Here is a 27,955-nt window from a genome sequence, read left to right on the forward strand (position 1 = left end):
GGGAAAAGAACATACTAGACAAATGTAACAGAAAGCTGGGATCAGTGATAATAGCAGACAAACAGCATTATTAAGGAGAACAAAGAAAATGATACAACATATAAATAAGTGACCTAAAACTGTAAATTTGCATGCTTTAAAAAAATGCTTCCTCACATAGTGGCCTCAGCAAGGAAGATGAGGAAGGCTATCTCCCTAACAGACTTCCTGGCTGAGGATGGCAGCACTGCTGGGGGAAACATACCTGTCCCCAAACCAGTAAGCCAGACTGATCTGGAAGATGTTTCAACCACGTGGCATAGTAATGATGACAATATGTGTAAGGTACCTCCAAATGACCACTGCTCCACAGGCTGCCTGGGCAAGCTAGTATCAAGCAGAACTATCTTGCAAAATTGCTGCTTCTCTAGGAAACACAACTTGTGATAACATGACAGAAGTCCACATTAAGGAATTCTTAAGAGAATTAAATATCAGTGGAGTGCATTTACCATATGAACCCAGCAAACCAGAGAGGTTGAAAGGTTTTGACTGCATAGAGTTTGAGAACCTGCCTTCCTTGCTTGGTACCCTGAGCCTCAATAGTCTCTGGTTAACAAAATTCCAATGCAGACTATACTTTCAGGGATCATTTCTATAGTTTGTTACAAAATTCCAATGGACACTCTCGACCAAGCTCAAGATAAAGACAAGGATGCTCATTCTCTTGACGGAGAAAGGAATCAGGATTCTCACAAAATACCCAAACAGATAGGCTGGGTGACTATCTACCCAGAAGAGGTGATGACAGCTTTGAAGGCAAACATCATGATTATTATGGAGGCCAGGATTGCTATGATTACTAACATGATTACTAACAGAGACTATGATTGAGGGTATGACTCCAGGATGAAACAGCAGCAGAAGAATATGTGGTAGTGGGTACAACACGGATGATGACTACAGAGGAAGTGGGACCACCAGGAAGACCAATATGATAGACATAATGTTCAGCTGAGGAGCTCCAAAGATGATTATTCTGGGGATGATTAAAGATGCGATGACAGAGGTCATCCTAAAGAACCAACTGAATCTAAAACTTCAGAGTACTCCTAAGGAAGACGACTCCTTGGCTACTACCTCCCAGTCTAGTCAAGTAGCTTCTATGTTTGGAGCAGCAAGGCCTATTAACCCAGCTATAAGAGAACAACAAGTTGAAAAGTAGCTCCAGGAAGAACAGGAGAAATCGCAGCATCAGCTAGATGAACCAGAACTAGAATGACAGCCTTAGAAGAGACACTCAAACTGGCAAAGTGAAAAAACTCGGGAACGAGAATGGTCAAGGGCAGGAAGTTTCTCATCTCAAACTGGGACCTCAGCTACATCAGCAGCCAGAGCAGGAGGCACAAAGGAGAGAAAGTGAGAAATCGAGAAAATGAAATACTCGTACAGCAGAAGAATGCTACTCTCCAACTTCTCATCTTCCCAAACCCGATCAGCTGCTAAAGGTAATGCTGCCCCTTCCATCAAAAGTGGATGCTTGAGAGAAGTGAAGTGTTAATTCTTAAGCTTGATTTCAGAGCTCAAACAGAACAGCAATCTCCTACAAAGGATCAGAGGAAAGTAGCTCCAGCTCAACCATCTCAGGAAGATCAACCTAGAAAGGTAAAAATAAACTCGATGGGATGAGTGTCCAAAAAGGTAGAAGCGGGAAGTCCATCAGGGCCCAAGATATGAAGGGAACAAAGACAAATGGAAGGAGTCTGAAAGGAAACATGGCAAAAAGGATCAAAATTCCAAATCTGGGGGCGCCCGGGTAGCTCAATCAGTTAAGTGTCTTGATCTCATCGTTGTTAAGTTTGAGCCCTGTGTTGGGCTCCACATAGGCTTGGAGCCCACGCAAAAAAAAAAAAAAAAAAAAGAGAGAGAGAGGGAGAGAAAGAAAAAAAAAAAAAGTCCAAATCTGCACCTGAGCCAAAGACAATTGAGGAACCCAGCCTAAGTTCAGTACTCTAAGTATGTCACTCTCCGAGCTGATGGATTAGGTTAAAATGAAGGGGAAGTTTTATAAAGAATAGACCTCCACATCCTGCACTTTTTTCCTACTCTCTAGCTACCCTGAAACATTCCTGAGCAAATCAAGTATCTAGCCAAACAAGACAAAATATCCAGACAAATTCAACATATCTTGGTGAGGGGCAAAAAGCCTCAAAGGATTTTTGTAGCTACAGAAAGAAATTTACAAACTGGCATTGTTGTGGGTGATTTCAATACACTCCAATTTTTCATAGGTTAAATAGACCAAAAAATAAAAATAAAAAAATGATGAACAAGAAGGACCTAACAAACATATACAGAACCTTACACCCAGCTATTAGAAAATAAACATTCTTTTCAAGCATAAATGAACATACAGAAAATGAATACATACTGGGACATAATGAAAATCTCACTGAATTCAAAGAATATGTATAATGTTGTTCTGAGGCATGTGATCAAACACAAAACAAAACAAAAAACACAATAATAGGGGGCACCTGGATGGCTCAGTTGGTTAAAGGCTTGCCTTTGGCTCAGGTCATAATCCCAGGGTCCTGGGCTCGAACCCTGCATTGGGCTCCCTGCTCAGCAGGGAGGTCTGCTTTTCTGCCTCCCTCTGCCCCCGCTTGCGTGCGTGCACATGCACGCATACTCACACACTCTCTCTCTCTCAAGCAAATAAAATCTAAAAAAAAGCAATAATGGAAGATAATTTTAAAAACACAAATAGAAAATAAAACTTCTAAATATTTTATGGGTCAGAAGAAACTATGCTGAAAAAAATTTTTTTAAATATTAAGAACTGAAGGTACCACATAAAAATTTGTAGGATACAACAGGATACAACAAAAGTTAACTTATAGGCAAATCTATGGCCTTAAAGATTTACACTAGGAAAAGAAAGGCTGAAAATTAGTAAGTTAATAGGCCAGTTTGTTTAAGCTAGAAAGAAATCAACAGAGTAAACCCCAGAAAAGTACAGAATAATAAAGAAATGAAACTAATGAAGTAGAAGAAAGGTAACAAAGGATTAACAAAAGGGAGCCTGGGTGGCTCAGTCAGTTGCTCACTGGACTCCTGATTAGTTTGGTTGGTAATCTTGGAGTAGTGGTATTGAGCTCTGCTTCCGGCTCTGTGCTCAGCAGAGTCTGCTTAGGTTTCTCTCTCTTCCTCTCCCTCTCCCCCTCCTCCTGCTCACACACATGCTCTGAAATAAATAAAATCTAAAAAAAAGAAAAAGAAAAAAGAAAAAAAAAGGATTAACGAAGTTTGAATTCTTAGGAAACACTAAAACAAATAAATGTCTGGCAAGACTGATGAAGGGTAAATAAAACAAAACAAAATACGGACCCCAAAAGAGACCCAAGGTACGTAAGGATATCCTCACATAACAATGCAGATCTGAGGCATAAAAGCGACAACTAAATAGTACTAAAATTATCTACATGGAAATATTAAATTGGATCCTCACATCATACACAAAATCAATTCAAGATGGATTAGTGATGTACATATGAAAGACAAACTTCAAAATTTTTAGAAGAAATTTGACCAGAAAACTCAAAAAAAATTTTTTTTGTGCCCTGCCAGGGAAGGATTTCTTAAACAAGTATACCAACCAAAAAAGAAAAGTTTGAGTAATTTGACTATATGGAAACCAAGAACTTCTGTTTATCATAAAACATAATAAAGCAAATTAAAAAGATAGCTACAAATGGAAAGATATTTGTAAAACTCAAAGCTGATTCAAGACTTGTATTTAAACTACATGAGAAAGTCTACAAAAGCAGGATATAAGGCCTCTGCCTTCAGCTCAGGTCACGATCTCAGGGTTCTGGGATGAAGCCCCGCATCAGGCTCTCTGCTCAGCGGCGAGCCTGCTTCCTCTTCTCTCTCTGCCTGCCTCTCTGCCTACTTGTGATTTCTGTCTGTCAAATAAATAAATAAAATCTTTAAAAAAAAAAAAAAGCAGGATAAAAACAACACAAGTAGTCAAATGGGCAAAAAACTTAACAGAAATTTTATAGATCAAGGAAACTTCTAAGGCCAATTAGTATATGAAAAGATGGAGAATCACATTATTCATCAGTGAAATACAAGTTAAAACCACATGAGTTGTTATTTTTAAACTCATCAGAAAAATAAATAAACTCACTAGGATGATAAAAACTAGAAATGTTGACAGTACCAAAAAAAGGGCAAAGAAGGTGTTCTTACAGACTGCTATTAGTTATTTAAATTGGTAAAATCCTCCTAGCAGGTGTTAAAATTGGTACAGTTGCTGGAAAACAACTAGAAAATCTGTATGTCCTTCAATGAGCAATTCTAGGTACATAGTACAAAATTTTGTAATTGTGTGCCAAATATAAGCATACTTAAAAATAAAAAAAAAAAAAAAGAAAGAAAGAAAGAAAAATACTCAAATGTCCACTGGTAGAAAAATGGTTAATTAAATGAATTAGGCTGACTTACACAATGGAACACCATACAGCAGTGAGAATGAACTATAGCTGTAGGCAACATGAATGGGTCTTAGAAACATGACAGTGAATGAAAAAAAATACAAATACAAATACAAATGGAGTTCTGAGTATTAACATCTTCCCCTCACACAGTCCCACCTCTAAGATTTAACATTCTACACTGAGGTTATCAAGAAATGTTTCCAACTCTTAAACAAAAAGAGGAAAGAAATGAATTATTTTGGCAGTCATCATGACCTCATCTTTTCCTATGCATTTCCTTTGAAAATACCACAATTCCATGATTGAGAAAGAAATTCAGGTACATGGAAACATTGTGGATCCTGAGTCTCAAATGCTTATACAATTAACAAACAACTGAATGAAACCCACTAAAGAAATGCTGAGGTCCAAAGGGCAATCAAATGACTTACTGTCACTCTTCCAAGGAGTACACTGTGAATCTCATCGAAACATTTCTGCACAAACTAAGAAAACTAGTGTATGGAAATACTTCTGCTGTATTTCTACATTGTGGATAAAAGCACTTTATTTTGTATGTAGCACAGCAATAAACCACACAGTCCAAAAAGAAGTCACCACCACTATTTTGTTATAAATTAGGATGTGCACACTGAAAATTTTTCTGTTTTCTTTTATGATACCACCTGAGTGTTTCCTTTGGAACGTATAAAGATTTATAAAATAGGTCCTCCTCTATAATAAAATACCATTTGTGCGAAGTTTACAAAAGCTGTAAACAATTATTAAACTCAGAACAAAAAAATACCTTTGTAGTATTATAATTTTAAAAAGAGGATATAAAAAATCTAGAATAGCAGTTACTTCAGGGGTTGGGGAAAAATAGGAACATGCAGTTACAGAGGTGCTCACAGGTAGCTCTTCAACTGTATTGGTACACCTAGTTAGTTCTTAAGTGGTTAGTTCCCAAATGTTTGTTTTTATTATTAACTTCCGTATATTACACATAATCCAACATGTTCAAATTACAGAATTTTTAAAAATTTCAAGAATACATGGAAGGCAAGGACTAGATAAAATGCAGATCATTAATTCATCAAGTGTGATTGTAAGGGAGTACGTCTATAGCCTATGTAGGAAAAGAAGGAAAGGACATAGCTTTCACACAGATGATGTGATTAGTCATCCAAGAAAAAGACAATTCTTCCTCTGAACAAAGGACGAGTGATCTAAGGAAAGGCAAAGATATTAATTCATTTGGAGGTAGATTAAAAGAAAATTGAGGAACTTTATTACTGAATTAGAAACGTTAACTGCTTGAGAATAAAGAAGATAAATAAGCACAGGGTTTATTATTTTGAGTACATGTTTCTGATCATCAGTAACTGCAACTTTAAACTGCAAAATACAACAGAGATTGTTCAAAATTGGTACCTTTTTGTCCTAAAAGGGAAGGAACAAAGCAAATAAAATCATCAAATTCAACATACAATTAGTTCCCATACTCCACTTAATAAGATGAAGTTGTGTGACACTTAAAATACAATGTATGCTATATATATTCACTAATCTGGCATTACAATAATGCAGCATGAGTAGGGAGGCACTGTTCCCTCATTTTAGATGAGCAAATGGTGCCTCAAAAGTGTTTTAAGTCTACAGTCATATTTTTTTATGACAATGTAGGTCTAGAGAGGTATAATTAACTATCAATATATGGAGTCTGAGTGCTAAATAAGTTAAATCTTAGTTAAAATCTTAGTTAAAAAAGAAGTTGTTCACCACTTACTATGTACCAGGAACTGTGCTAGACACTGGGGATATAAAGATGAGTAAGACACGATTCCTTCTTTCAAGGAGCTCATAGTCTAGTGAGGAGACAAACCTGTAAACAAATAAATAGCTCTCAGTGTTAACAGTTACTGAAACAAATGTGAAATGTGAAGTAGTACATCTGGGGCACATAAGAAAAAGTGGATAATCCAAATTACAGGAATCAGGAAAGGGTTCACAGAAGATAATTTTTGAATGAACTGTGTCTTCAAGTATAATTCTTTAAGAGAAAACTACAGAAGGCATGGAGCATTCAGGGAGCTATTGGAATGCCTGAAAAATGTAAAGGATATTATCAAGGGATAAGGCTAACAGAGCAATCTAAATTGTAGAGGATCCTATGGGAATAGTTTATATAGCATTCAAAATATACCAAACTTAGTTTGAAGTTTATCATAGAAGTATCTGATAGGTAACAATGGGTTTCAACAACGAGAATCACATTTCAGAAAAGTAACTTTGGCAACAGTGGGGTTACATTTAAAATATTGAGTTTCTTGAGTTTCTCTGAATCAGAGCAGGTAGCATGACGGAAAAAAACTCACTAAATATGGTTTTGGGACAGCTGAGAGTTAGAAAGGATTCTGAACAACTAAAATTCACCACTTCGCTATCTGGGTTAAGGTGCCATAACCAGGACAGGGAGAAGAGGAGCAAATTGTGCGAGACAATACAGTATGAAGTTTAGGAGCCAACTCCTCAGTCTTACTATTTTGATTTCATCTCCTATTCTACCCCTTAACAGCTGTGTGACCAACTATGGCAAAAGGAAAAGCCAAAGTCTGAGTTTTAATGAACTTTTGAGCAAACTGGTTATTCATCCAAATGAATTTAGGCCATAAACTATGCCCAGAGGATATGGCCAGTTATATGTAAGATGATTTTGTCCAGCTCAAGCCTTTAAAAATGCCACAGAATTGTCTAAGAGTTATTATTCAACCTCAAAGAACAGGGAGTCCTGAATACAGATACTTAACTATGTTTCAGTCCTCCAAGGTTATAGGCCTATTGAATCCCCACTCAGAAGATGTACCTTAATTGCCTATTTACTTCAAGTCAGGCTTTTTTTTTTTTTAAGATTTCATTTATTTATTTGTCCTAGAGAGAGACCACGCATATATAAGCAGGGAGAATAGCAGGTAGGCTCCCTGCTGAGCAAAGATCCAGATGCAGGACTCAGTCCCAGGACCCAGGAACATGACCTGAGCCGAAGGCAGGCACTTAACCAACAGAGCCACCCAGGTGTCCCAAGATGGCTTTCTTTCTTTCTTCTTTTTTTTTAATTTTATTTTATTTATTTGACAGAGAGCACAAGTAGACAGAGAGGCAGGGGGGGGGGGGGGGGGGCGGCTCCCTGCTGAGCAGAGAGCCCGATGCAGGGCTCAATCCCAGGACCCTGAGATCATGACCTGAGCCAAAGGCAGAGGCTTAACCCACTGAGCCACTCAGGTGCCCCAACCCACTGAGCCACCCAGGCGCCTCTGGCTTTCTTAAGTAAAGAACACTTTTACTTTCAGAAGCAATATTAAGAAAAAAGACCAACAAATCTGATCCATTTTGCATGCTATGCATGGAATCAAGAGTTGGAAAAGCCAGAAAACTACTGTCACATATCTACCTGCCTGAATCAATTTCACACTTAATGGACTGCCTAGTTTGTAAAGTGGGCATGGTAAGGACACAAAAATGGTGGAAGACAAAAATCCGAACTTCAGTACTTAGTCTAGTTTTGAAGACAATATTAATACATAATAAAATTTTAGTAACAAGACAGGATGGTACAGAATCAGGTGCTAGAGATGTTCCATCTAATGAATGTGGAACTTGGAGGATTAGAAAGCCTGCAGTTAAGCAAAGCTACTGTATCAATGGCACAAAATTTAAAACTCAATGAAAGTGGCCAATATACAAATGAAAAAAGCAGCTTTCCTGCCCTAAAATACCCAAGATTTAGCAACTCTAAAGCACAAAATAAGTATTTCCTGAAAGTACAGACTACAAAGTAGGGGATTTAATTTTAATAATATAGGAATGTTGTTTCTATATAGAGATCATTTATAAAAAGATATTGTTGATCATTGCAATTCACTTATAAAAGGGGACAGTAAATGAGAGGGTGACTGACTTACACAGATTTGCCAGGACCATCCACGTTTTAGTTCTGTTCCCACACAAACCTCTCACTTCAGGGCACACCATGGTATTTGGTAACCTTAGTAAACAGTATAATGGCTCTAACTGTGTAAGCAGCTTTTTTGATGTATCTCAAAGAGATTTTTCTGTGGAATAATGTTATAATAAAAAAGCATCATCCTGTTAAATTTTATATTTTTGGATGACCTAAATATTCAGAAAGGAAAAATCAATTTTATAGGGACAACAACTCATGAGCAGGCTTCAATATCACACCACTGGGATTATATGTTAGGGGAAGGGAAAAGGAAGGAACAAGAAGTTTTCTCAATACCTAATGCCTTTTAGCCCTCCAAATAATCACCACTGTGGTCTCCTAAGGATCCAAAAGCATTTCCAACTTCCTGACTAGCTTCTTAATACTCAGGCCCATGGTTCTTCCCCACACCACACACCATCATCCTTACTCTTGTCTCTGCATGTATTCCAACAACTCCAGGGCCTTGTATTCCACTGGCCAATCTCATTCCACTGGCCAGCAGCTGGCCCAAAAGTTCTACCACCGCACATACCCTTTACAATCTGACCACTTAACTCAGGGTCTCCAGTCCCTCCAGCTCTTCTTTGTTCTACCAGTATCTAGTGGCAATATCATCACTACCCTATGTTTTCATAGCTCTTTGCAGTTTCAAAAAACAAGCCAGCTGATTTCTTAAAAAGTTTACTCATCCACACCGACCTAAGTATCACTGATTAATCCTCTTAAACACAAAACAGAGACACATCACCATCCTGATAATTTACAAGTGCCATTGTGTTAGGGGAAAAAAAAAAATCAACACTTTTAAACTTTGTCATTCCAGTGACTTACAAAGCACCTGCAGTATCTACCACACAAAGGACAAATAAAGATGGGCATCCACAGGTACTTTGTAACTTCTGACTATGGTTTGGGTTTCTATCTTACTCTAAAAATGCCTACCTAATCACAGGCTCTAATAAACTCACCTTTCCTCCATCCTTCTGCACTTTCAGTCAATTTTAAAGTTCCTTTTAGTGAACTATATTATGGCACTTCACAGAAGGAACACAGTAAGTTTCTTTTTTAATAATGAAAAAAATGTATTTATCATCAAAATGCCAGATTTCCTAAATCACTATCTCCAGCTCTTATTATTATTATTATTATTTTTTAAAGATTTTATTTATTGATTTGACAGAGAGAGATCACAAGTAGACAGAGAGGCAGGCAGAGAGAGAGAGGGAAGCAGGTTCCCTGCTGAGCAGAGAGCCCGATGCGGGACTCGATCCCAGGACCCTGAGATCATGACCTGAGACGAAGGCAGCGGCTTAACCCACTGAGCCACCCAGGCGCCCCTCCAGCTCTTATTATTTATCTCCACTCAATTTCAGATTTTCAACCAGATGAGGTAAATACATTAATTTTCCCCCAACTTTTTGGTTCTGTTTTTACTCATTCTCCAATTTTTACCTCTACTTTTCAGCAACATAAATCTAGACTTCTTGGGACACCTGGGTGGCTCAGTAGGTTAAGCAGCTGCCCAGGGTCCTGGGATTGAGTCCCCTATCAGGCTACTTGCTCTGTGAGGAGCCTACTTCTCCTTCTCCCTCTGCCTGCCATTCCCCCTGCTTATGCTCACGCTCTCTCTCTGACAAATAAAATCTTTAAAAACAAATAAACAAAAAACCAAAAACAAATCTGACCTCTTTTCCTGACTTTTTTCTTCTAGATATTTCACATCTTCCCTTTCATAAATTTACTCTATTTTTAAATCTCAATTTCTTGTGTACAGTGGTTATATTCAACTGTATCTTTTAAGTGTTACTCCTTGCAATTACACAGAAAACTTGCTTTACCATAAACTGATCTAAAAGTTTACCTCTCATTAATGTTATCTGACACTTCAAGCTAACAAGCAAAAATAAATACAAATCTTACACTAAAATACCATACACAATTTTAATTTCCTGATAAGCACTAAATCTTGATCCATCTGTAGATTCCCTGTCTATTGCCAATTTTAACCATTTCCACACTATGTGAACTCTCTGCTCTCAAAATTACTCTATGACCAACATAAACATTGGTTATACAGTTAATACAAACTTCTTTCCCCTCCTCAAATCAACATTCACACTGTTACTGTATACCCTTACTGAGACAGTCAAAAGCCTTGCTGAATCCAACCTATGCCTCCTCAAATTACCATGGCACACACCCTAATGAACTGCTGCCCATTAAATTCCTGCAATTTACTTCCTCATTGTCTTCACACAAAAATTACTCTATTAAAATCATGTCCAATAGCTAGTCACGCTACTTAACTTAATTCTTTTTCTCACTCTAGTTAGTTCTAATCAAGTTACTTCTTGATTCTGGTTACTTCAAATTCCATCTACTTCCCTGCCTTCAGAACACACTTGCATTGCACCCAGCAAGATTCCTGTCACAGCACAAAAATGATCACAGTAACTTAACCTGCTTTTCTTATCAAGATGCTTGCCTTCAATTGATGAGAAATATAGTTACCTATCCACTGCAAAATTAACCACCCATCCTTCCAAGCAAAATAAGTTTCATATAAACTTCCAGCCAGCAAAACTTCTAGGGTCTGTTGGCCTATACAGAATGCAAATTCCCTCCCAAAAAGGTAATAAATAATTAATAATAGAATCTGGACAGTAGACCAGAGGTTCAACTAACAATACTGATGACACACCAAAATAAAAGCCAGTCCAGAGGATCAAATAGCAACGATACTTGTATTCTGAACTGAGAGAAGTGCCAGTTTCGCTCTTTTCCAAGTCTGAGGTTAACAATTAAAAAAAAAAAAAAAATACACTATTGCAAGGGCGCCTGGGTGTCTTAGTCGTTGAACATCTGCTTTTGGCTTGGGTCATGATCCCAGAGTCCTGGGACTGAGCCCCACATTGGGCTCCATGCTCAGCAGGGGAGTCTGCTTCTCCCTCTCCCTCTGCCTCTTTCATGTTCTCCCTCTCTCTCCCCCTCTCTACTTTCTCAAATAAATAAGTAAATAAAATCTTCAAAAAAAAAAAAAAGTACACTTATTGCAAACTTAACTGATTCTGAACATCTAGCAACATTTGAAGTTATAAGAAACAAAATCAAGCCCTGTGAACAACTGAACTGTCACTTACAGAAGCCTTCCAGTCTGTCTGGTAGTCCAATTATTTCTAATGAGCTGGGGAAAGTAACAAACTATTGAAAATAAGAAGCTATCATTCACCAAAGTCTAATTTGAATTTGGATTTTAATTTCTATTCCCACGTTTACTAAGTGGCAGATAGTGATTAAGAGTGTAAATTCTGCAGCCGGACTGCCTAGACGTAAATTCTGGCTCCACTTGACTACCACATTCAACTTTTGGCAAGCTGCTTTACCTCACAGTGCCTCGGTTTTTAAATCTATAAAATGAATTCATACCTACCACCTTATGAGTTAATAAGTTAATACTGACAAAGTGCTAAGAAAAGTACTTAGCACACAATAAACAAACTACATATTGGGCATTTCTTTTAACAATTTTTCTGAATTAAGTCATTCAGCGTATATATACCAGACATGTTTTCAGGTAATGTGTTAAACAGCAGGAATACAAAAATCATCTGAGATACGCTCTTTGCTCTCAGTGAGTTTATAATTTAGCAGTGGAAATAGACATGGAAATCAGCAGCTTTAAGCTCACTGACAGGGTTGTACAGAGGACTACAGAAGTACAGAAGAGGAGCATCTAAATCAGATTTGGTGGGAAGAGGTGAAGAAATGCCAGGAAAGGCTTCTGAGAGATGATAACAGTAAGACAGGAAAAAGAGAAAACTGTCCACTGTACAATATGGATTTTAGCAGGCATTTTTTAGGGCAGTTTTAACAGAGTGGTAGGACCAAAAGCCAATGGCTCTATTTAGATGTTTAACTGTAAAAGAAAAAAAAGATACAGAGTTAAAGTGAGGTATTCATAGGTTTGTTTTTGATGGAAGGTGGAAGAGACTTGAACATATTTTCAGACAGGAAGAAGCTAAAGTCACAGAACAAATGACAAGAGCTCTGAGAAGGCAGGGCTGTTGAGATTTAACAGAGGTATACACATAAATAGCCTGCACTGAGGCTAGACAGAGAAAAGAAATGGGTGAGAATGCAGATTATCTCTGCGAGTGTCTGAGAAGAAAGTTAAGGAGGAGGTTTTACCTACCAGCTTCCTCACTGAGGGAGGCAATCTTTGAGACACTAGGAATACAATCCATTACCTGTTTTAACAGCATATGGCTAGATAAGGAATTCGAGACAAAAACAGCAGAGACTTGGGTCCAGGGGAGTAGCAGTAACAATCCCAGACATGTAAATTTTTTTCCATTTCATTTTTAATAGTTCATATTTAGAACTAGTCCTGCCTCAGGATCCTTGCTCAGCGGGGAGCATCCTACTCCCTCTGCCTGATGCTCCCCCTGCTTGTGCTTGAGCTTGTGCTCGGCCTCTCTGACAAATAAATAAACAAAATCGAAGCAATGACACTAATTATTGGAGCCATTTAGAGCACAGGTTCAGGAAGAGAAAGGGGCATACTCTAGCTACTATCAAACTACTCCTGGTTATTTAACTGCATCATGTATACATATGCTTTCTGCCACCTGCATTCATTAAAATTCAGCTATAGAAAATAAGGTAATTGGTATTCTCCAGAAAAACTCTTTACCCCAAACTCATTAATGACACATATTTCTAATCTACTACCAGTTTTCCCCAACCTGGCTGCATGATAGAATCATCTGGGAAACTGCTGGTGGTTTGAGGTGATTCTCACAGAAACATTTGGGTACTCTCAACTCTGATCTACATAATTTCTAATCATGATTCAGCTCAAGTGTCATTTCTCCAATTTTTGACTAGTTAGCTGCTACATGTTTCACAGCACTGTAACCATGTTTCTTTATCTCCTTTATTACACAATAAATTTCTTTATTACAACTCATCTTATAATTCCAGCCCCTAGCTTGGTGCTCAGCCCTTACTAAACACTCAATAAATGTATGTTCAATGAAGATTCACAATTAATAAAACATTAACCCTGTAGAATTGGTTAGGGTGGTTAGACTTAAAAAAAAAAAATACCCACATAGCACAAAACTAAAACTTTAACATTCTATAAAGAAAAATCCTGTAAGACCTTATAAACCACCTATACCCTATCCCATCTTTGCCCTTCTAATTCTGGGCTTGTCTAAATCCATGTCCACCTTACCAATGTGATTTCATTGCCACAGCCCACAATAGCAGCACAATACAAAATATCCAATACAAAAATAAAGCATAAATGTCACCTAAAATACCCATTTGATTTATGAACTACTTAAACAACCAAATGTATAAAAACAAGAGAAAGCTCAAGTTTCAGGTTTAAACTTGAAAACTTCTAGCCCTAACTAAACATGCAAAATAATTCAGAAGTCATATGCTAATGCCCAAATTATATACCAATTAGACCCTAAAAGTCTACGGAGATGTCTGCTTGGAACACAGTACAAATTTTCCCACAGAAATTTTATAAATGGTGGTAAGATAACAAGACCAAGCCACAAAAGCCTACCAGACCCAAAATAGCTGAACCACTTGTACTGTACAAGGAAACCTATTGTTCCACAGACATGTTTCTGAGGTTCCACAAACACTTGTGTGTATATGCACCATCACTGCAAAAATTCCAAAATAAATTTCTGACGCTGAAAAGTACTGAGAGCATTTTGCGTGGTGCCTGGCACACCGTAAATACTCAAAAAATTACAGCTATTTTTATCCAGAATCCTTGTTTTCTACCTTTTGTTTTCCTCAAAACAGCTTTATTTTTCTCACTGCATCTGCATTCTAGATTGTAAATTCCAAGAGTGCAGGACAAATCTTCACCATTGTATCTACCCTGCCTACCAAAAAGCCTGCAACACAGAGGTGTTTAATACTTGCTTGCTAATGAACGTTAATTAGTATCAACCGAACCTCAAAAACAACTGAATAACCTCAGGGTTAAAACGAAATAGCCTTATTTAGTTTTTAGGTACACTCTTAAGTCAACTACTGAACTTCTCGAATTATTTTTTCCCCTTTAATATTATCATCAAAGTGAAAAAAAAAAGTGTAAAAATTCATGTTGAAAATATTCCTCTAGGGGCGCCTGGGTGGCTCAGTATGTTAAAGCCTCTGCTTTAACCTCTGCTTTTTCAGGTGATGATCCCAGCGTCCTGGGATGGAGCCCTGCATCAGGCTCTCTGCTCAACAGGGAGCCTGCTTCCCTTCCTCTCTCTCTGCCTGCCTCTCTGCCTACTTGTGATCTCTGTCAAATAAATAAATAAAATCTTAAAAAAAAAAAGATGAAAGAAAGAAAGAAAGAAAGAAAGAAAGAAAGAAAGAAAGAAAGAAAGAAAGAAAATATTCCTCTAAGAGTAACCCAGCTTAGAAAACACTGCTCAAGGCAACAGTCTCACTAAATGGCATAGTGAGACAGGCCACCTAAATTTCTCTGGGGTTTGGTAATCCTATTAAATGACAGAACACAAAACATATTGAGATTTTTCCAGCTTACAAATGCTTGTCTAAAAACACTGCATATTTCATGAAAACATAAGAGTAACAGTCATCCATAATCTTTGCACCAAACCAACCCACAACTGTTTTCATTTTTAAAATAGTATTATTTTCCTCCAAAAACCTTTTTTTTTTAACAAAGTTACAATCCAAGTATACAAATCATTTGTTTTCTACTCCCCACCCCAATTATAGTAAGAATTGCCTATTACAAACTTGATTGAACCCTTGGCCAACATCAGAGAAAGCTTGTGATTTTAAGTGTTAAAAGTGTTGCTACTTTTCTAGAAGGCCACAAGATGGGGATATTGCTCCATAAAATGCACCTTTAAAAAATATATAATTAAATGCATTATACCAACTTCCCCAAAAATGAAATTAACAGTTTTCCTCTACCGGAAGTAAGAAATATAAAAAAAATCCTTGTAGTTTGTTTACTACAAAACAATAGTGATGACAAAAATATTCATGAAGTTTAGCAGGAATTATTCTAATTAAGCTAAAGAGTTACGGTCCTTAAAAATAAAACAAAAACACAGGACTCTGGCACTATTTCTGTATCTTTTATCACATCAATCCTTCCTTCTCTCCTTGCTCTATCCTCTTCCTCCTCAGGTCATAATAAAAAAATGAAACACATTTTGCTTATGCATTGACTAAAGTTATTTTTCATAATTATTCTTAGTTTCAGGAGATGATTCTTATTTTTCTGTTTTAAAAGAATTGACATTAATATTTATTTATATCAACAAAGGAAAATTACACTAAAATATTATCAGTAATGAGAATGAGACAGATTTTCTAAAATGTGTTATAATTTCTCAGTTTCTCATAATATGCAATATTATGTTTACAACAGAAAATACCAAAACTTTTCCAACACAACATTTTTGTATTTGATAATTTTTTTCCCGTCTTACTGGATATCAGCAGAAAACTCGTCTCCCACTCCTGTGCTGCTTTATTCAATTAACAAAATAAAATGAAAGTAACACCGAGCATCTTAAAACTAAAGTTCCACGCTCACAGAATCAACGTTCAGTAATAAAAAGAGCTGTGTAAACACTTAGTAAGCAGAAGTCTAAGATGACAGAGTTTAACTACCTGGGGCCATCTGTACTACATGAGTGTCTCAGTGAGGCAGAAATATAGCCAGTCTTTAACCTGGAATCTGAATCAGGTCTTTGAGTCCAAAACTAGTAAGAATACCATAACCATCTATCTGACTCCTATTATTTATCAAAATAATATATTTATAATTTATCAAAATAAAATATTTATCAAAATTTTTACCAAAAAACCCATCTCTAATATTTTCAATTAACATTCAGAGTCAATTATCCCTACTGAGAAATGAAGAAAATCAGGTTTTAAGAATTTAAGTAAATTGAGGAGGGCCATAAAATCAGTGAAAGGATTTTGAACCCAGATCTCCTGGGCCCAAAGCCAATGATCTTTTTACTATAAAACAGAATATAAAAAACAAAATGCTAAGCTAAACCTATGCCTTGAACTGAGCATTTCACTGTAGCAATCTGACAGTACTATTCTCTCATGTTAATCACTTCAAGATTAAACAACTTCGTAATAGGGTGGTTTGTGGGGTTTTTAAGTTAGTCATTAAAAATGCTTTTCCTAAAAATTGACAAAGAACAAGTAATCTAAAAAAGATAATGTATAAAACATAAACACGCTAACAATTAAAGAGGTAAGCTGTTGGGATCATGATTCATAAATTCTGGGAAAAACATCCAAGGTACATAACATTCTTACTTTTGCAAGGAGAAAACTTAATGTAATTATATTATGTACAAACTCATTATTTCAAAATGACACAAACATTTCCATAAATAATTGGTTGTTTGTTTCAAAGTATGGCATTTTAATAGCATTAATACTTGCTTTCCAGACTTGTTTCCTTTGAATCCAGTATTTTAACATTTGGTATTCTTCAAATACACAGTATTTGCTACATCTCACGAAAGTTTAGAGTCAAAGTTGAGAGGCAAGTAAGAGACTTACTCAGGGACCCAAAGCTTCTCAATGTCAGGCCAAACCCAGGCCAGCTGACTGTGTTGTTCTGCCCGGCATTGCTCACTAGGATATTAGGACGCAAAATTAAGTTCATGCCAAAATATTTCCTGATTGTTTTTTAATACATGAAAGATTCTAATTTACTAGCACTTAACTAGCCATGGAAATTTGCAAATTCTTCAATTCCAAATTCCTAGTGTGAGAAGAGCATCTTGGAGTAATGTAATACAGAGAACATCTTTTAGGGTCAGACAGACCTAGGTCCAAACTTCAACTCTACGATTTGTTTATAATTAACCTAAGTCTCAGTTTTCTTTTCTGTAAAATGCAGATAAAAAAGTGAATTTTGAGAAGGGGAAATGAAGTGTTAATATTAACTCTAGGAAACTAGAACTGTTTCTAAAATCTGGAATATAGAAGGTGTGCAATGAGTATTCATTTCCTAACACCATCCCATCACCACCACCATTCTAGCCACACTCTCAATACTCTGAAGCAGAAGAACTCCAGTATTTTTCTACCATCCTTCTACAATTGTAGAGGAGAGCAGATTAAGAAAGACGGTAGTTAAGAAAGGCATTTCAGTCACATGGCCATGCTGCAAAATGCTACGTAGCAACCCCTCCTCATACCTGCAGTTAAGGATCAGATCAAAATAACACTTGAGAACACAGTACTGCTAAATGTTTTGTTATAAATACACACAATTTCCGGTTTTTAAAGCTACAAGTAACTGATACACAATGTTAGTTTACTACTCACAAATATTCTTCCTAAGAAGTTAAGCAGACTGCTAAAAACAAACTTTCACAACATATCCCCCCACTCTTAAGAGAAAAGTATCAGAATCCAAAATACCCAGAACTGTCCAAAATAAGAAAATCAACTGAACAGCTAAAACTTTACTCCTAGAATAATGTAATTCTTCTCAAGTTTAAAATATGGTAAAAATACAGGACCAGTCATCTATCCACAAATCCAAAACCCAGAAAGCTATAAAAACATAAAGTTACTTCATAACTCATTTGGTGGCAAAAACTAAACTGACCTGGACCATTTAACAGCAAAATCTGACTGATGTGTAGCTTTTTATTGCCTTATTTCTCCACACTTGAACATCTGCCAAAGACAATACAGAGTGCAGCCAGAGAGTTCACTGGGGTTCTACCCAACATAATATATGGAGTGCTCTACCTTTCTAAATTAAAAAATAAAATAAATTCTGAAACTCATTTGACATCAACAAAGTATTGTGAACACATCCCAGTGAAGAGTCATTTAATTCTAAGTGCTAGGTTTAAGTCACACAATAAATCTATCAATTAGGTATTAGTACTGCTACTTTACATATGAATACTAGTTTACATATTATTAAACTAGGGCTTAATCCAAGGTTAATCTGACCAAGATCACTTAGCCAATAAAGAATGTTGAAAACTCGGTACACCTGGGTGGCTCAGTGGGTTACTCCTCTGCCTTCGGCTCCAGTCATGATCTCAGGGTTCTGGGATCGAGTCCCGCATGGGGCTCTCAGCGGGGAGCCTGCTTCCCATCTCTCTCTGCCTGTCTCTCTGTCTACTTGGGATCTCTCTCGCTGTCAAATAAATAAATAAAATCTTAAAGAAAAAAAAAAAGAATGTGAGAACTCAAATCTAAGTACATCTCACTTTAAGGCCTAAAGCAATTAAAAAGCCAACATTTTAGAGGAAAATTAAATCACAAAGAAAGTTTAAGTTACAATTACCAAAACTTTTAACTTAGAACAATGAAATTCCTGAGTATAATGTGCACTTTCCATCCTGGGTATTGAAATCTAAACACTGACACCTTATTTCACAGCTCATAGGACAAAGAGATTAGTTTATTGTTGTTTTTCCTTCCCACAGCACTAGCCACAAAGTCAGTGAAAACAAACACAAAAGCAATATGCTCCTCAAATGCCAACTAATCCTCTCCAGTCAAATTTAAGAAAGAATCATGGATCTGGCATGTTTGTTTGTTTTTTTGTTTGTTTGTTTGTTTTACCATTTTTACCACAATATACTAAACACAATACAAATATGATTGATATAAACATAGGTCAAGTTTTTCCAGGAATAGCTCAAACATAAAGATCTGCTGTTTCACTCTCAGATATGGTCACGGGACTGAGAAAGGCTTTAGTGACATAGACCCAGGCTGTCACCATCACTGCTCTAAGCAAAAGTTAGAGAAAATAAGCATCAACTTTTTTTCCTGGTTGATCGATTTAAAATTTAATTTTTTCTCACAATATTTTTCATAAGTCAAAGCCCTTAAACTAAGCAATGGCTTTTTCCCCACAAGAGACAGATTATGGCCCCCAGCCAACCTACTTTCTACCCCAAAGACCAAATTCTAAAGTAGATGCACTTTAATTTAATCAGAATCTCTGTTTTGAGTAGATTATTTAGCTAAGTGAAAAAGCAATCAGATTATTTGATAATCACAGTATCTAATTTAACTGTTTCAGTAGACTTTTTTTTAGAACAAATATCTTTACTCAAAAGAGTATTTTCTTTTGTAGAAGCATGGGGAAATTTTCTTGAACAAGGAAGCCTGATGGATGCCTCTTGCAGGATTACTTCTGCCTACTCCTTATATAATCACTCTGTATCAGGTTTCTATAGTTTGTTTGGATCAAGTCCTTGGCAATTATCTTAAGCCTCTTTAAACATATGAAAGGTTCAGATGTTAAGCTCCCTTTGTTTACACTATACATGTGTGTTTACAGAACACTGTAGCTCAAAAAATGGACTGGGAGAACACTAGAACCCCAAATTACTGCTTCGGTTTCCAACAGCAGTTCTCAAGCTAATATGTATAAAATCATCTGAGGTATTTGTTAAAAATGAAGACTACTGAGCTACACTATCAAGGACCATACCAGTTCTCAAATATTCAGGCATCTTGCTTTTTAACAAATATCCCAGATGACTGTGATGCAGAGACTACACACTGACAAACTGTTCTATACTGTAATTCATCTAATGATGGTGTTAACAAATTCTAGTTCCCAACTGCACAGCCAAACCATTACTAGCTGACAGACTACCAGCCACGTTGAGTCAGTATCCTTCTCAGATTGATTCCTAACATTTTAGCACCTATTTTTTAGGTTAAGAGGTGAAGTTAGACATGCAGCTCTGACAATGCCAAAGCTAAGCTACAACTATCTCTGATTGAAATGAGTGGCTCACAGAAAAAGTGGATTACTTGTTTGAATTTTAACTTATTAATAATAATGAAAAGCTGTAAGAATGATGTAAGAGCTGCTTACATCCCAGGGACCAGCCTTCCTGCTTTACAAACATTATGTTAATCCTTACAAAAATTCAGAAAAATATTCTCTACATTTTACAGAAGAAACTGAAGTAACACTGTGTTAAGCAGCATGGACAAGCTCTGCCTGACTTTAAAGCTACAGCGCTTAACACATGCCAGGATGCCTTTAGTTCTAGAACTTTTAGAGTATAGCGATCTAGTTTATTACTTCTATGGTAAAGTATGTCCTGATTTATACAGAACACATTCATTTAACTAGTTCTCTTCTCAACACTAACTAAGCACAACTTGGCAAACAGGGGCTAATATAGGGCCAGAGGATCCTACTTCAAGTCAGGAATCAACAGTTTGTTTCTACCCATTCTATTTAATCATAATTATGGGTTTACTAGACAGCTATCAAAAGAACTTAGTTAAATTAAAAAAAAAAGCTATCACACCTACAATTCTGTTAATGCTAGTACATTTTTAAACTACCCTGTAACTACCATGTAACTTTGGGCAGGGAAGAGTCATAAAGAAACACCTTAAGGTAATTCTATCTGTCCCCTTCCTTGTGCCCCAGCCTTTCCTATTTATATAAATCGTGTTCCTCAGTACATCCAATTACCAAACTCCTCCCCACAACAGCCAACATATTATTTCCAGAAATTTGCAAAGACATTTGTACTAGAATGCAGGGGTTCATTGCTCAGTTATATATGAAATGCTTCAAATCTACCTAAATGAAATACATTGATCTATTATTCCACTCAGAAGCTATAATGTAATAATAATGTAACATTCATTTTCTTCATTCCAGTTAGCCATAACATTACACAGTAGATAACTTGGGGGGGGGGGTAACCCACTACTGAGACTAAGATAAACTGATCAAGTGATGAGGATAAAGTGAGAGAAACCCAGCTAAGCAATCAATGAATCTACCTGTTCCTGGTAAGGATGAGCATTATCTTATGCCTTACATTTCCCTAAGGACAGAGAAGTTACATCCCATTCTCCACAAGGAAAGAGTATTCTTTCCACTATGACTCCTCTCCAAGGAAGAGTGGCTCATTCTAATCTTTTTCTAAGACACTGCAAACAGAAAATAGTATTTGTGAGGCACTAGGTTGCTCAAGGGTTGTCAAGGACAGAGTGACTGGCCAAGGAGCTCTGCTACCCTAAGTGTCACATAATCATAAGGACAAGGGGGATGGGCCTCTGCCCACTCATAGCCCACTCTGCACAGAGTGCTGACTGCAGTATTTGTCTCATTCAATCTGTGAGACTTGGATAAATCACTGCTACAGAGCAGCCTGAGGTCTGCGTCCTGCACTTTTTTAGACCCCAATGCCCTCAAGCAGAGCAAGTCAATCCTGCCCCATTATGGTAGCATATAAAGTTAAACCCAGAGGTCCAAAATTTTCTTTTCTACCCAACGCGACAGTGCCAGCTACTTCCAACTATGTAATAAAGCCAAATATGCTATTATTTGAATTTCAGACTCCACTTTCCCTTTGACAAGCCTAGGCTCAAAGTACCAAAAGTATTAGGCAGCTTAAAATCTCAGCTTCATAATGTTTTCTAGGTGCCCCATTTTTGGTGTAATACAGCTGTTTGGGTTAATTTTCAGATTCTCATACTTCTCTAGTCCTTTTCTCTTGAATCTGGGATGGACCTGTGAACTGCTTTCACCAACAGAATGTGGCAAAAATGATGCTGTGCCCAAAGAAGGCCTGGTTGCTTTTTTTTTTTTTTTTTTTTGCCCTGTTGAGTCCTAAGCCACTATGCAAGGCCAGCAACACTGCTGGAAAAGCCACTTAGGAGGCAGGGCCCTAAAACTATAAGAAATATGGAGTAAGAGAAAAAAAGAGAGAAGACCAGCTCCTAGCTGAACTATAGCTGAAAGCAGCCTTTAGAGTGACCACCAGCAAAACCCAAACTGCTCAAATCAGTCCAGCCTAGGAGAGCAAAACTACAAGCAAATAAGACAGTTGTTTTAAGTCACTTACTTTTAGGTTGTTACACAGCAATAAATGACCAAAACAATGTTTACCTGGTTCCTTGTGTTTTTGCATAATTTGTTCAAAACTCATAGAAAAGGAGAGATTTAAGTAATTATAACTCCAAACATTCATACAAACTCAGAAGATAAAAGTCTTATGCCTTTTTAAATGTTAGTGACCATGCCAAACTCTGAGTTTCAAAAGGACAGGCTTCATGTTTGTCCTCTCAGCACTGGACCCCAGCACCCAGCACAATACCTGGCATGTAATAGGCACAGAAGGCGGTGTTATGAACAAACAATAGGTTTAAGGAATGTCAAGACAAATGTTAGTCCTCCTTATAACTTAGGAGTTATCTGGCATATGGTTTTACATAATATGTTCCAGAAGTTGTTTAATCATGTGTATCTGAAGTGTATACTAAGAATTTTCTAATGGCAAATCATTTTTTTAATGATAAAGCTCTTTATGTAATAGTAAAAATCATGAAATACCATGATAAAAACTTTTGGAAATCACATCCTGATTAAATGTTCCCAAAATACCAATTTCCATTGAGTAGGCTTTTATAAGCAGGTTTTCAGAAGGAAATTAAAACCTACATTTCACCCATGTACTTTTTCAGATAAGAAATCAACTTCTGCTCTTTTCTTGATGGGAGGATAACTAATTTGTGATAAATACTTAAAATTTCAAAATTATCCACCAACAGCCACTGTAATGAGGTTACCATTTTAACACACTCCTCATATATCACCTTCAGTTAAATTCCCATTGTAGATGAAGTGTTAGCAAAAAAAAAAAAAAAAAAAAAAAAAAAAAAAAAAATTACTGACCTAGGAACAAAAATATGGATTTTAGTTCTAGTTCTAATTTTAGCCACTTACTAGTCATATACTTGGAAATTTTTTCCAACTTCTTTGAGCATCAGTGCATTCATCTAAAAAGCAATGATTATCTCCTGACATACCTACTACTCAGCTATCATGAGAATCAGATGATAAAGTCTATACAGCCATTATGGAAAAATGTCAAATGCCATACAAATATAAGATATGATATTCTTAATGTCAGCAACGAGTAGAAAAATCATCTGTGTATGTGCTTTTGCTAAACATTTTTCTACCATTAAGTATTACCAACTAGTTCCTTCAATACTACTATACAGGCCAATTTATTGGTTTTCCACTACTTGTTATTACATCACATTTTTATAGAAAGAGTAAAAAGACCCCAGTCTTTCTAATAATTATGGAATCAAAGTTTTCAGAGCTATAAAAGATACTAAGTAATAACTTGCTCAAGTTCCCTACTAGGAAGATAATCTTATAGGTGGAGAAAAGTCGATTATTTACTAATCAACTTATGCTTTAACCATACTGGGGAGAGTAAGCTCCTTAATCCAATGAAGAAATGCAGTGACTAGGACCCTGTACTTCATTACTTTTATGAAGTTTCCATTTTTATTTGATAAGTCTTCATGAATGAAGTCAAAGGATTACTCTTAAGTAAGGCATACTTGAATACAGAAAATACATTAAAGATAAAAATGTTTAAGGTTTCTTATTTCACTTTTCCCCCTTCCCCCAAACCCAAACTAAGATACAAAGGAAATATAAATAAATACAAAGGAAATATAGTTATTGCTATATGCTCTCCATACACCCAATTCATGTCTCCTCTCATCAGCTCTCGTGCATATGGAAAACAAGAAGGGTATAGAAAGTCCAATGAAAATCAAAGACCCAGGAATCACAAGATGTGAAAAACTGAAAGGAACCTCCAGGATCATTCAGTCTTACTGATGAGGTCACTTAAAGTCAGTAACTATATGTAACAGATGGTAAATCATATACCTTCTTATAAAAAAGAAAACAATCATTGTCAATTAGCTCTTAATTCCACTTTACCCACTTGCTAACTGAAATACTTAGGGCAAATCATTTAACTTCTTGGTCTAGTTTGTTATATAATAGCAAATAATGTACCATAGTCAAAATTCTTTGTAAACTGTACACCACAGCACAAATGTAAAGAGATATTGTATCTAAGTGTATATAAGGTATGTCTCTACAGTAGGGGTCATCAGCAAACGGAAGAATCTGAAGATTCTATTTTTTTAAAAAGCCTCCAGTAATTCTGAGACCTGGTCTTAGCCCAACCCACTGACTCACGGGTTCACGAGCGAGCTTCAAGAGGGTTCATGGACTTTCCTAAAATTATATCCAGAAAGCATAGGTGCATATGGAAATTTTCCAGGCCAGATTTTTTTTAGTTTCACCAAGGATTAGTAACACCAAAAGGCTAAGAACTACTACTGTAAAGTAACACTGGTGTGCCCAAGATAAAGCTTCCACTGATACTGCTCAAAATGGTACCATTCTTTTTTTTTTTAAACCCCAGTTTTTTGGGTTTTTTTTAAAGACTTTATTTATTTGACAGGCAGAGATCACAAGTAGAGGCAGGTGGAGAGAGAGGAAGGGAAGCAGGCTCCCCACTGAGCAGAGGCTTTAACCCACTGAGCCACTCAGGACCCCCCAAATGGTACCATTCTTTTCCCAACCTGAATCAGAATCTCAGTTATTTTTACTTTCTTCATTTTCTCTCTCATCATCAAATTCTCTCCATTCAATTTCCTTCCTCCTTTCTATTCCTAGTATTATAGCCATAGTTCCAACCCTCATTACTTTCGACTACAGCAATCAAGAAGTCTTTCTGGGGGCGCCTGGGTGGCTCAGTAGGTTAAAGCCTCTGCCTTCAGCTCAGGTCATGATCCTGGGGTCCTGGGATTGAGCCCCACATCAGGCTCTCTGCTCAGTGGGGAGCCCGTTTCCGCCTCTCTCTCTGCCTGCTTCTCTGCCTACTTGTGATCTCTGTGTGTCAAATAAATAAAAAAAAAATCTTTAAAAAAATCTTTCTGCCTCTAGATTTCTACTTCAATTCACACCACACATTGCTGCCAAATTAATCCTCTGAAAACAAAAGTTTAATAAGTTACAACTCAAAAATCATCTGTAAAACCCCTAACACCTACTAAATCCAAGATCATTAGCCTGGCATTAAAAGCAATCATAAACTGGTTCAAACTTCTCCTTCAAGTTTTATCATCCTTTGTTAGTACAAATACTTTTTGTTTCACTGAATATAATACTTGCCTCTCCCCAAATGTATAAACTGTACGCTCTAATCTCTTAGTCCCTTATCTTTGCTTGCATTACCTTTCTCAGCTTATAGAAAGTCATAGTCATCCTTCAAAACAAAGGTTTCGTAAGCCAGCTCTATGAATCCCTTCTTACCTCCCCTTGCCAAGTAAGATGGGGGCTCTACCCCTTCTGAATTTGAACTCTATATGAAACTTAACTATGTATTAAAAGATAAATAAGCCATTTGTGTATAGTCCTACCTGCCTAACTATTCTGGGAAGGCAGAAACTGCTATAATCCTTAATATTCCCCCAAATATCTCACACAGTCATGCAGTAGATGCTTAATAATTGTGAAAGGAAGTAAAAGAAATTTCAGCCTTCGTGGGGGTAAACAGCAAAGATTACGATCTCTCTGAAGGCAGAGAATTTCTTTGCAACAACCTCTATCATCCCAGGCTTCCAAAAAAACATAACCCTTACTTACTGCTTTTTAAGTCCTGGTATTGGATGTTTTATAAACAGTTTTGCATTTTAAGGGAAGAACTATTTGAAAACCTTAATAAGCTACATACCAAATAACTAGTCTACATACTTTACACTTCTCAATTTGAGTAGCTCCCAACACTGGGCTACTAAGTTTTCAGCTTAAAAAAAATATATTTATGAAAAGTGATTAATCTGCAGTCACAGATAATTATCTGCTTTATAGTCAAAAACAAATCACATGAATAAAAGAATGCCTTTATTTTTTCAAAAGGCGCATTTTGCTTGTATAGGACACAGAGCCTTACTTAGTGAGACAGGTAAAGTGGATTTATACATATGGATGAATTCTTGCACAAACCCGCATACAGTGTACACCAGCCACTTCAGGTAAACACCAAAGGGGGCAAAAAGCTAACTTTGTACATTATTCTTTCCCACTATTAACAGTAGCTTTTTAAAGCAGAAACTCAAATCTTTTTGCACATAAGCCTACACAAAAAGATAAAAACTTACCAAGCAGAAAAAGAAAGCCACATCAAGCCCCTGGAAAATATTTTAACCTGGAAGAGTAAGGATGTCAAAATAATAGATACTCGTCTTTGTTACGGAAGGTTTCATGTAATTACAGGAGCATAGGACGCTCAACTCCAAACGATGGAGTAAAGAAAGGACTGACCATTTAAAGGCTGTAAAAACAATGGGCAAACTACAAAATCAAAACATTTTTTTTTTTTTTTAAAGATGAAAGAAGGTCCAAGTCACAGATGAGATAAGGACTAGTAAAAACTGCAAGGTCACTGGGACCTACCAGGTCACAAAGGTGGAGGTGGGGGTTGTGGCGGGGAAGTGGGGGTGGTGGTGACTGCAGAGTCAGTGAAGAAGCAGGAGTGACAAAAACACGTCAGAAAAACACGTTCTAAGGCTGGGAGTCTTTGGTTTGGGACGGCGAAATTGCGGTGAAAGTCAGGGCACGGGCAGTAAGTCCATACAGTGCTGTTTTTTGGAGAGGCGTTAGGGAAAGGAAGAGAAGGTAGACGGAATGCTAAGACAAGGCTAAGGAAGCTTGAGAACCGCGGCTGCAGAGTCACGGAAACACTTCGCTCCAGTATCATTAGCTCGGGCCTGTGTCAGGGCCAACTCGGGGCAAGACCCGTGACCCCACCCCAGAAAACTCCCGGCCCCTGGGCTGGAAAAGGCAGCCAGGGCGGCGCAGACCGTCCCCGACCCTCAGAGGGTCCCGCCCCGGGGCGGACTGTGCCGGGCTACCGGCACCGCCGCTAAGGCTCTGGGCCGGCGCCCCCACCCCACCCGCGCCCCGCGCCCCCCCCCCGCCCGACCTCGCGGCGTCCTTACCCCGAGCAAAGCTGTCGGCTCCCGGCGGTCGGGCGACCACAGCAGCGGCGCCTCCTCCAGCGGCGGGCGCCCTCACCCTTCCGCGCCCAAGATCGCCATCTCGCAGCAGGCGCAGCGGCGGCGGCGGCAGCAGCCACCCAGGCGTCGGCCCCGGCAGCCCAGGCCGCCTGCAGCCACTTGGAACCCGCTTGCCGTGCTCGGCGACACCCGACCCTCCCCCCACCCCCACCCCGGCCACGCGCCACCCCCAGCAGACCCCACACCTCCCTCCTCAGCAGCGCGCCGCGTGCTCCCGTCGACGGCGCCGCGCCGCGAGCGCGCGCCTCCCCGCCGGCCCCGCACCGCGCGCTCTGCCGCGGCCGCCTAAAACCAACTCCGGACCCGGAATCCGGCTTCCCGCGAGCATGCGCAGCGAGGGCGCCCCGATGATGCTTTTGGAAAACTCCGCTCCTCCGGGTCTTCGGAGCGGTCGAGGAGAGGTGGAGGGCCAGCCAATGGGAGAGGGGGGCGGGGCCAAAACCTGTGGAAGGGGCGGGGCGGCTGCAGAGATTTGGGAAGAGGCATTTCTAAGCCGGAGGTGGGTGCTGCTGACTTAACTTTTCTG

The 27,955-nt window shown here is 37.9% G+C and overlaps 1 protein-coding gene and 1 pseudogene across 2 annotated transcripts in view; one reads left to right on the forward strand and one right to left on the reverse strand.

Moving 5' to 3' along the window:
- Window positions 1–27,556, reverse strand: part of WWP1 (WW domain containing E3 ubiquitin protein ligase 1) — a 112,356-nt gene extending 84,800 nt beyond the window's left edge. The window contains exons 1-2 of one of the 2 annotated variants that reach the window (XM_032869089.1): window positions 27,352–27,556; window positions 6,253–6,348 (exon numbers count right to left, since the gene is read on the reverse strand). The gene's annotated coding sequence lies outside the window, so the exon portion shown is untranslated. The remainder of the gene's footprint in view (window positions 1–6,252; window positions 6,349–27,351) is intronic. The other variant, XM_032869088.1, reaches the window with a different exon arrangement.
- LOC116874526 lies at window positions 178–27,947 on the forward strand (annotated as a pseudogene).
- Window positions 27,948–27,955: the final 8 nt, after the last annotated feature.

The sequence above is a fragment of the Lontra canadensis genome, unplaced genomic scaffold (genome assembly GCF_010015895.1).
Source record: "Lontra canadensis isolate GAN:19392208 unplaced genomic scaffold, GSC_riverotter_1.0 scaffold37, whole genome shotgun sequence".
Lineage (NCBI taxonomy): Eukaryota > Metazoa > Chordata > Mammalia > Carnivora > Mustelidae > Lontra > Lontra canadensis.